This window comes from Xenopus laevis, chromosome 9_10L (assembly GCF_017654675.1).
Source record: "Xenopus laevis strain J_2021 chromosome 9_10L, Xenopus_laevis_v10.1, whole genome shotgun sequence".
Classification (NCBI taxonomy): domain Eukaryota; kingdom Metazoa; phylum Chordata; class Amphibia; order Anura; family Pipidae; genus Xenopus; species Xenopus laevis.
Window position 1 is genome coordinate 2,060,236 of NC_054387.1, and position 11,113 is coordinate 2,071,348.

Consider the following 11,113-nt stretch of genomic DNA (forward strand, 5'->3'; position numbering starts at 1 on the left):
TTCAAAACAAAGGGTTTGTCCTACTTTCAGTAGTCAATCCCATCATTCTGAAGTGTTTTTTATTTAATGTTTTCTTGATGTAATGCTCTATGGGTCTAAAACATTGGTCTTCTTTTTAAGTCTGAAGATCCCTTTGAAGTCAACATTTGTTCAGGGTCACCCGAAGGTTGCAGTTATATAAAAGCATTGCGGTTTCAGCCATAGAAACAAAAATATCTAGGACAAAATTTCAAGGCCAAAATTCAGCCCATTTAACCGCAAGGTTGCATTTTTACAATTATCTAGAAGCGCAAATAAGCGTTCTTCCCAAATTGCGTGGCCTCCAGCCCAGTGTGACTGACAAATCCAGAGTATGAAATAAATCACTTATTTGCTGATAATATCACAAACAGTGTAGCCTGACATTGGATTTAGCTTGCCCAATTCAGAGCAACCCATACCTTCACGTAATTGCATCAGTTGCTCCCTTGACACGAAGATGAATATCTCCTCAAATGCTTCATTAATATCCTTCACCCTTAGCTCTGATGGGTAATACTATTATCCATAATAAATTGACAAGTTCTACGCGTTGCTTATTAAAACCAGCAACAGTCCCCCTGTGTCTATCTATTCATGTTCTTTTAATTTAATAGGAGCAATAAATGGTTTTACAGTCCATGTTCTTGATTCCAGCCGGGGTTTTTACTACAATCCAGCTGGAAAACGTTATTTCTTCTCTATGTGTGCTGGTACTCAAATGTATGCCAACCACAACAAAACCCTTCCCAATTCATAGACTGAATTCAAATAAATGATATAGTTCAATAAAGTATTTCACTAATTTATATCCACTAGACTATACATTTGTGTCTGGCTGAAGTCATGGTGTTGAGCCAAGCCCAACTCATATCTCTTCATGTGACAATCATGACATTTATTACATTTCTCAAATATTCACATGACAACTATGGTTATGCCAATTCGTTTTTTTGTGGATGATTCAGTCTAATTTAAAAATAATACATGTGGTTCATCTCTAGATTTACCCCATGTGACCTTGCCAATTTTTTTTCCATCAGGAAGTAGAGATACAAGATTCAGAGCCAGGGTTCCCACCCATGCAGACAGATGAGATACTCAACGGTAAGATCTATAGACAGACTTGTCAATGTGTATTTGTTTGCATGACGAAGGACACATCTTACTCTATATGTGACAAAACGAAGAGGAGAAAGTATACAGAAAACCCAGCAGGAGAGTTTTCTAATTATTTTTAATCTTTAGGCTGTTCCAAGTGAAAAGAAGACAGTCAATGAAATGGGAAAGGGCAATAACAATTTATTGATTGTTTTTTTAGCAATCGATTGGATCCAAGGAAAATATTTATAGTCATGGTTACCTAAAAATCACTACTACAGGCCATAATTTGATTTTTGGCGTGAAACAAAAATTTTTCCATCCCTTATGAGGTTTACTATGCCTGGATATTGCTGGGAATTAATTTGTCATTCTCTGCATCTATATAAAGAGGTTTTGACAAGGCTAAACTTGATGGACCCATGTGTTGGCTTCAACCTCACCAACTGTCACTCAAGCAAGAAAGAAGAAGACATGAAATAAAATGGATTTATCACCCTCCCCCAAACCATACACAAATTGAAATATCTTAAAAAGGTTAAAAAAAAGGGCTTGACTTGATATGAGGCTTCAGCCTTCATTTCAGAGCGTTATCAAGGTTTGTGACAGCTGTATGTGCCATGTTCCTCTCCTTATGGTATAGAAAGACCTCTGGGCTCACTGGCTGTGGGCAAAACATAGACAATTACCACATTTTAGAACAAACTCAAGTGACTAGCTTTCCAATTGGATTCGTAAGCGGACTAGAGTGGACACCACATCGGTCTTCCACTGAGCAGAATATAAATCCTTTTCTGCATGAAGATTATGAGACATGAACACATGCCTTGAGAAGAAAGTGGAGGTGCTTCCCACAGGAGAATCATTAATGAAACAAACAAAGTGTGAGACAAAGCAGATGCCATAAGGAACTCATGTAGCTGCTTAGGCTGTACTGCTTCACAAAGGCCCCTAATGACAACATTGCTGTGTCAATTGATCGGCTGCTGACGGCACTAGGGATCACTTCTTGAGATCTTCAGCCAAAAAACAATCATGTGGTTTAGTTCCATAGTTAATTTGGGTTGGAAAAAAAATAATTCTCTATTAATATAGTATATTAAATATTTGAACAGCCCTTTGTTTGTAGTCATTTCTGTTTTAGAAACAGTACCTTATACTCTCATTAAGTTTATCCACCCCTAAACAAGCAATGGAGTCATTTTTATGATACAATTTCATAGTCTGCTCCGATGTTTCTTGACCTTCCAAATCCCTGGATTCTGAATGAAAGGGTATCCAGCCCCGAGAGCAATCGCTGAAAATATTTATTGCTTTCTCATCAAAATCCTTCAATGTATAAGTATTTTTTTGAATCAATTTGGTGTCCTCTAGGAACAATATTTTGTAACGTTTCAAGGGCACAGGTATTTAATTTCCTCTTTCAGTCTCTTTTTCTTGAAAAAAAATAAAATAATGGCTGTCCCAGATAAGAAAGCGAACACATCTACTCGTTCCTGTTAAGGAAATGAGTCAAATATTAAACCTAGATGCCTATCTGCTTCTTCTTGTTACGTCTTGTTTGACAAGTGGCTCTTGAACGTCCCCAGAGAAAGGTTAAATAAATATTCCAAACTTTCCCCGTAGATGATTGTACCACCAGGAAATTGTAGAATGAGAAGAGAGCGCTGCATCTAATTCCAGTTGCTGAACTTTCACACTGCTTAGTTTTTCCTCTTTCTATACTACTGGCTTCCTTCATTAGGTAAACTGGATAGCAGATATCACCCAAGCACTGTCCCTTCAGGAACCAACATGGCCGAAATAAGACTTATTTCATTGATCCTTTTCATTGAGCCTTTTGGTTTTAATCAATGTTTCCAAATGTTAATGTATTCACCAAGAGGCTAAAGGCCTGGCTAAAGCATAAAAAGGAATGTCCAGTTGTTGGTTCTGTTATAGAAGATCATTCTACCCTATTTCAGGTTCATTTCATTGTAAATCAACTAGGAATGCACCAAATGAAGGATTCGGCCTTTTTCAGCAGTATTCGGATTCTGCCGAATCCTTGTGCCTGGTTGAACCAAATTTGAATCCTAATTTGCATATGCAAATTAAGGGCGAGAAGGGAACTCATATGACTTTTCGTCACAATACAATGAAGTAGAGTCTTTTTTCCCACTCTTTCCTTTCCCTCCCCTAATTTGCATATGCCAATTAGGATTTTGATTGGTATTTGGGCTGAATTTTTCACGAAGGGTTCTGGGATTCGGCCGAATCCCAAATAGAGGATTCGGTTTATCCCTAAGATCAACAAAAAGAACCGGGGGGCCATATTTTACTGAAATCATGGATTTTACCAAACCAGTCTCCATTCAGCAGAAAAGGGTGGCATTTTTGTTTGGGGAGGCTACTATGAATATCTACTGTAGCAAGTGATTTCCTATTTGGGGAGGCTAAGTGTATGAATATATATATTAATACGGTGGTCAGCAACAACCAAAATTAATTTCCTTTTATTTGGGTACATTGAGGCACTTACTCTCTACTTGGAGCTACAACAGAGAAAGCCATTGAAGACTGATACAGAGATGGCATTGGGTTCTGAAGACCAGTGTCTTCAAATCCTATTGGACCCTAGTTATTCTGCTACTAATGAGCTGTAGAAGTGGTGTGGAGTGATAAAGTGCCTCCTGCTGTCTCTGTCTTATTTGCCTTGCAAAGCAGCCAGTGCAATCTGTGGGGGACTAATGCTCAGTGTGCAATACATATGTGCCAGATTGGCCCAGCTTGCACCCTTCCTCTACCTGTGATGCAAATACACCCCACACCCTCAATATAATTGTGATACATTCATCTTGTCTTTCACTTGCCATCTGAAACTCTTTAAGTCATATATATCTCCATGCTGTCAGCCATCAACTTAGACGTTTACAGGCTAGAAATGACTGATTTTACAGGGCTTTTGGGGATACGCGTCATTTCTTGCCCATTTGCAAACTGCTCTGTTCTCTGCTAAGTGACCAAAACAAACATATGAAGGGATGTAGAACTACAGTATGTGAGATGTGGCTTATACATTATTTATACATTGTTGGGTTGCATTGTTCATTTTGAAAGGAATCCCATGACCTGAAACAAAACCATTCCAAACCTTCTCCTTGTACCCGACACAAAAGTCTTGGAGATCCAGTGTTGGGGCAGCAGATGCAATGGCAGCTTCTCATTACAATATCTGCCAAAGCACGACATTTCATGGGACCATGTATTGACTGACATTCCATGACTCCATGTGCAATGGACGAAGGAGCACTCTAGAATGAGAATGTTGATCAATAAATGGTTATTTAGTGCGGCTGTGTTTGGTGTCACAGTGCATTTTACACTTCATTAGTTGCCTGCAACAATGGCTTCCATTGAACGTTTAGTGTGTCACCACCTTGCAAGGAACAGTGATTGACACCAAGCCTTTGTATGCCCTGATGGTCACATTATGGGAAGTGTCTCATCAATGAGACAGATAGGGAGTCTCAGACTTATCCATATACTTTAAACACATAATATATAGATAACGGCAAGACTTATCCTTTGTTGTCCCTCTGCATCAGCGTTACTTCTAGTCAAGCACTTCCATTTAAACACGGCCAATAAGGAAAATGTTTAGATCATCATTTCAATGGTAAAGGAATGGAATTGACATGGACAGACAGCTCATATAAATAGATATCCACTCCTCAAGTAAATGTCATGGTTACATCTCCAAGCCTCAGGGCTAATTATGCATGGGATAATTGGATTCGACACATACTGTACATTTATTTATACCTGAGCAAAATTATCACTAGATGGCATTTAAAACATGCTTACCTATTCATTCATTAAAGCTGGATTCCTTGGAACCTCTATCCTATGCCCTGTTGCTGGGAGAGAAACACCACAGGGATGCTGGGAGAACTGAGACATGACATTGTTGTATACAAAAATGATCAAAAACCCCACTAACAGCACCGTAGTAAACAGGGTGAGACTGGGTAGACAGGACACTGGGAGAAGACTTGGTGGGTCTTGGCCTTCATGGGCCCGAATAACCCAGGCCTGCTCCCTGCCTGAGCTGCTCAGTCAAAGTCAAGGAGGAGGAAGGAGGCAAAAGGTATACGATGCAGTGCTGGAAGTTGCGAGGAGGGCACTTTTAGTTGCAACCCCAGTGGGTCACTAATGCCCAATCGGATGCTGTTAGGCTGGGGTTAGTTTATGACACACTTACTCATAGACACATTCTTTCAATGTAATAAACATTTCAAGGGGGAAGCTTTTAGGCCAGTGGAGGTTTTGCGTAGGGTTTAGTTCTCCTTTAAGTACTAAAGTCTGTCGCTCTGGCTCATATAGGCACTGTGCTCTCACACCAACCAAGTGCACACATACATGATAGGTTACATAGTTACATTGGGTTGAAAAAAGACAAAGTCCATCAAGTCCAACCCCTCCAAATGAAAACCCAGCCCCATACACACACCCCTCTCTACTTTTAATTAAATTCTATATACCCATATCTATACTAACTATAGAGCTTAGTATCACAATAGCCTTTGTATTATGTCTGTCCAAGAAATCATCCAAGTCCCTCTTATAGTCATTAACTGAATCATCACCCGGCAGTGCATTCCCCAACCTCACTGTCCTCACTGTGATGAACCCCCTACTCTGTTCCTTTAAATGAAACTTCTTTTCCTCTAGTCTGAAGGGGAGGCCTCTGGTACGTGATTCTCTTTATGGGTAAAAAGGTCCCCTGCTATTTGTCTATAATGTCCTCTAATGTACTTGTAAAGTCTAATCATGTCCCCTCACAAGCGCCTTTTTTCCCAGAGAAAACAACCCCAACCTTGTCAGTCTCCCCTCATAATTTAACTCTTCCCTCCCTCTAACCAGTTTAGTTGCACTTAGTCTCTGCACTCTCTCCAGCTCATTTATATCCCTCTTAAGGACTGGAGTCCAAAACTGCCCCCATACTCCAGATGAGGCCTCACCAGGGACCTATAAAGAGACACAATTATGTTTCATCCCTTGAGTTAATGCCCTTTTTTATACAAGAACTTTATTTGCTTTAGTAGCCACAGAATGACACTGCCCAGAATTAGACAACTTGTTATCTACAAAGACCCCAAGATCCTTCTCATTTAAAGAAACTCCCAACACACTGCCATTTAATGTATAACTTGCATTTATATTATTTTTGCCAAAGTGCATAACCTGCATTTATCAACATTGAACCTCATTTTCCAGTTTGCTGCCCAGTTTTCCAGTTTAGACAGATCACTTTGCAAAGTGGCAGCATCCTGCATGGAACCTATAGTTCTGCACAATTTAGTATCATCTGCAAAAATAGAAACAGTACTTTCAATGGCCACCTCCAGGTCATTAATAAACAAGTTGAAAAGCAAGGGACCTAGTACAGAGCCCTGCGCTACTCCACTAACAACACTGGTCCAATTAGAAAATGTTCCATTTACCACCACTCTTTGTAGTCTATCTTTTAGCCAGTTCTCTATCCAGGTACAAATACTATGTTCCAGGCCAACATTCCTTCATTTAACCAGTAACCTTCTGTTTGGCACTGTATCAAATGCTTTAGCAAAGTCTAAGTAAATCACATCCACTGCCATCCCAGAATCCAGGTCTCTACTTACCTTCTCATAAAAAGAAATTAAGTTAGTCTGGCAAGATCTATTACACATAAAACCACACACTCAAGTATTATGGTTTGCTATGAAGTCCAGTATCTTATCCTTTATTAACCCTTCAAAAAGCTTTCCTGCTACTACGTCAGACTAACTGACCTATACAGTAGTTCAGAATATGCGCTTTTATTTTGTTTTCATCAACCAGCTGACCCCCCTCTGATAGTAAGGGTCCCACCCCTTCCTGCTTCATTTTTTTTACTATTAACATATTTAAAAAATAATTTTGGATTCTTTTTACTGCTTGCTGCAATATCCTTTTCTATAGCAATTTTAGCTTGCCTTATAGCTTCTTTGCATGATTTATTGGCCTCCTTGTACCTTATAAATGATTCGGCTGTCCCAGCTAACTTGAAAGCCCTAAAAGCAGGTCTTTTCTTACCCACCTCAACACCAACGCTTCTATTGAACCAAAAAGGTTTTGCTTTGCAACGACGTTCCTTGCTTACAAGTGGAATATACTGACAAGTAGATTTATTAAGCAGCATTTTAAAGACTTCCCATTTTTGTTCTGTGTTTAACCCTGTGAAAAGCATTTCCCACTTAATATGTTGCAGAGATGCCCTTATACTGTCAAAGTTTGCACGTCTGAAATTAAGTGTTTTAGTTCATCCCTTATAGAATTGCTTCTGCAACAGAATCTCAAAGGAGACCATGTTATGATCACTATTCCCTAAATGCTCACCCACACAATATTAGAGACATCAGCCAATGAATGGGCAGAGTCTTTTACTCCCACACAACTTCCTGTTACAGTTAGAGTCTGCACTATTTCCTGTCAGGTGATCAGCCAGTGACACACAGAACCTGACACAATGGTGGCTCCAGGAAAAGAGATGTAACGGTGAAATATTTACTGATGTGCTTATGCCAATTTAATCATATTCTTTAATAGATCACTAACTAGGATATAATGATCTATTGGTTAGATTTCATTCAGAAAGGAGAGTTGTCCTTTAAGTAATTGTTTCTGCTATGAGATCCTCGGTTGCTGAATCTGGAAAACTCCTCCATTACTTTGACTCTGAAAATGATTGTCTCCTGGAGGGACAGATTCACCTTTGCTTCCCATCCTGAGATTTCTGCTTTGTGTTGATACTCAGCTGAGCCCCCTCCCCACCTCTCAGTTACAAAGCTGAGCATCTACTGCATTAAATGACTCCCATTTTCTAAGTGGGTAACTGCACTTCAGGCCATTGCTTTATTTTTTGCTGGATGGGCACGCTCGCTGATCTTTTGCTGAAATGGCCTCTGTAGCCTCTTGCCCAAAGCACAGATTAGAATGGGAAGCTAGTGGGCAGTTCCAGAATAATAAATCAAGCACTATATCATGTTTACAGCCGGCTCTTAAATGTGACAGTTGCTTGCACAATATACATTTAAAGAACACAAAGTGGCAGCCGCAGCAGATAGGGGCACGTTTCAGCAGGATCAGGTTAAACAGGAACGGTGTACTTTGTCCTTTTCATTGGCCACAATACAGAAAAAGATGGAACATCATCCATGGGAAAGAACAACTGGCATGAAAGCTGTTTGGTCCAAATATAATGTGGATTTTGCCTAATTAATTGCTGCACTTGAGGTTTGAGTTTGCAGGAGGAGACGAAGAGGAGGAGGGTTAATGAGAGGAAAAAAGGGTTTATGAAACTCGCACCCCTCCAGCAATAATATGGCACAGGAAAAATCATTAAGTGGCTATGATGCCCATGAGAGAATATCTCACATAAACACCAATCATTTCACGTGTATTAAACAATTTCTCTCTCTCTCTTCCCTGCTCTTAACTTTTTCACTTCCGTAATCAATTGGGATATGTAATAAAAGGCACTACGTTTGCCCAGGAGCGGTAACCCACAGCATCCAATCTGTAGGTAGAACTTACATGTCCAAACAAACAAACCTCCGATTGGTTGCTGCACCCGGGCAAATAAGTCTCATTTACTCTAGCTCCGTCATGAGTAGATGTCTGTTTATCCAGAGATAAAAGTCCCATTATTCCATGAGTAATATGAACCAACAGGTGGCCCACCAAAGTTGTTTGACCTCAACCTGGGTTTCCCTAGGGTCTTGCTGAGGCTTGGAGGCTTTATTGATGGGTTACCTAAAGAAAAGAGATCTGACATAGAAATAAAATATGGGCCTTTCTAAACCAGTTCCAGTGTTACTTATCTTTTCTGTCCCCTATTACTTACTGCCAGATCTTACTGTCAGCTGGAATCAAAAGATTCCTTTCAGGGCAGTCGATATTTTGAGCATTCTCCCGAGCATCTGACTTGGGTTTCTGTTGTTTTCTCAGCCGGTGCTGGAGAAGTGCCAGTAGTTCTTCAGCTACGTCTATAAATTAACACGGATCAAAAGAAGGAAAGCCTTTCTGTGCATCACTTGTAGTCGTATCATTTCATCAGATTGAATCACAAATACTGACTTGGAGTAGTAGAAGGCAAATAACAATTTACATTTTACTGGTTACCCTCTGCTCCATTTTTCTGCCACTGCCCATGCCCCTGAGATTCCATCATGGGAAATCATTGCTTCATACATAGATATATAAAAAAAAAGTGTCACTGCATGTGAATGCTCCTCTGTGCTGGAGAAGAGAACCAGCCATGCCTTATTGCCTGTGTGGGTCTGACCTTGGTACCCTCTATTGTGCTGGGTTCTCCTAAAACCGAGCACAAGGCAAGACAATGCTGGTAGAGCTAACTGTCTTTCAAAATAACCGGCTCCAACGCAAAGCTGCATGAAGAAAGACAGAATGCTGAGATAGGAATACTGATTATATGTCCATAGAGCTGATATTAAATGTACATGTTCACAATACTTCCCCATTAAGTGCCCATTTATTTCAGTCTTTGGATTGATATTTTACAAACTCCTGCAGATGTGACCAACGTATCCTTTAAAATCGAGTCTCACTGCTTCCGAGACCCACAGGAACAATATTGTTGCCTAGAGCCCATACCCACAGCTTTGCATGTGCCAACTGCCAGCCCATCAGTGATGGAAAAACATTACTCATACCCACTACCCCAGGGATAGGAATGTGGGGAAAGTTCTATTCACTCGTAGAACAGAAGACCCCTCCTGTTTATTTGCTTGGCTAGGGGTGGTGTTTTAACAGCATTATTAGTATCCTTTAGTTGGTTCCTGACCAGGCAGGGGGTTACTAGACCTCTAGATGGGGCATCTGCCTTGCCAACACTATAGGGCTGGGCTATGGGCATATTCTCCCTAGAGAATGTGTAATTCATATATGTTGACAGTTAGCGTTTATTGTGCAACATGTTATATTGAGGTTTACATACCCTTTAATGACTGAAAAAAAAACAGAAGCTCGGTTTAATAATATCTCTGCCATATACAGTATCTAAGTTATTTTCCGTATGGCTTTGGGATATCCTTTATAATAATATATTAATAATATCCGTCTATTTAAAGGTTCAGGGAAAATGCCCCAAGAGCCGTTAATGTGACATTGGCACTAATATGAAGCCAACCTGCAGCTCTGCAGAAATAAGACCCATTTGCTTTACTCCAATAGCCTCTAGTGGAAATCCTTCTTATGTGACCTTTGCTATAATATCAACAAACCAACTGTCACCTTAAAACAAAAAAACACATGCCCTTAAGGGGGTATAGGCAATTGTTGTGTCACTCATGAAATAGCTGAATTTTAACCTTTTGCAGCTGGCGGCTGCTAGAAACTGTAATCCTGTAAAAATTGGTGATCTGGGGGTTGCCGTTTCCTTGGATATAATAAATTGAGAAGAGTCTGAAATCTAATCAACGTGTAGCTCCTATAGCAGTAGAGAGGCTAAATGAAAAAGGTCACATCAGCCTCAGCCTAGGAGCACATGCAGCTCGGCACAGATTAGGCATTGATATTCTGGGCCTAGAATCCCATGTATCTGGTTTATTTCTTACCATAATAATTATTTTTTCATGTTGCAATGTTGGGGGACCTTGGTTCAGTTCCTGCCTGGGAACGATCATCCCAGGTTGTTGATGTTCTCCCTCTGTTTAAGTGGGTTTCCTCCCGCATTCCAAAAACATACATGAAGGTTAATTTACCCCTGATATAACGGACCCCAGTGTGTGTGCGAATGGCATTGGGATTTTAATATGTAAAGCTGCGAGGGGGACAGAGTGATATGAATGATGTAGTGAGACCTTTAAATATTGGTGGGGCTCAAGAGTTTATAGGAACCAATGTATAAGTATAAATGTAGATTATACGAAAGGAACGAAACGAGATCCGGAAACCCATTATAAAAGAATTT